Source organism: Ostrinia nubilalis, chromosome 27, assembly GCF_963855985.1.
Source record: "Ostrinia nubilalis chromosome 27, ilOstNubi1.1, whole genome shotgun sequence".
Classification (NCBI taxonomy): Eukaryota; Metazoa; Arthropoda; class Insecta; order Lepidoptera; family Crambidae; genus Ostrinia; species Ostrinia nubilalis.
In genome coordinates this window covers 1,441,914-1,442,366 of record NC_087114.1, presented here as the reverse complement: position 1 = coordinate 1,442,366, position 453 = coordinate 1,441,914, and positions in this window count along the sequence as shown.

Below are 453 nucleotides of genomic sequence, written 5' to 3'. Positions count from 1 at the left end.
TTTCACTTCTTTTATTATTAGATTATAATAATTACCCTTTAGTCCCATCTGCCCCCTTTGAGGTTGCAACCGGGGTGGTGGTTGGCACTAAATAGATGGCGTTTATATTCCCATCTGGCCCCTTCGAACATTGCCACCGGGGTGGTGGTTGGCACTAAATTGGTGGCGTTTACCACCCTGGTGGCAAATGCCACTTATTTTGTTTCATCTGCCCCATAGTTAGGAGCTTTTTGTCAGCCGAAAGTTTGGTCGTGCTGTTAATCAGTATAAACATATGAAAGTGCGCACATTACACCGATTTGGTGTTGGCCGATTCCTTATACAAATTATAGATCGTTTTATCCACGAAGACGCGCCCCACCATTCTTCCGCTAATGTTTGAGTGTTATCGGTACACGCTAAATGATCCATGAGTGCACACGCACACTACAATAATGACGCTCGGATTGCTCG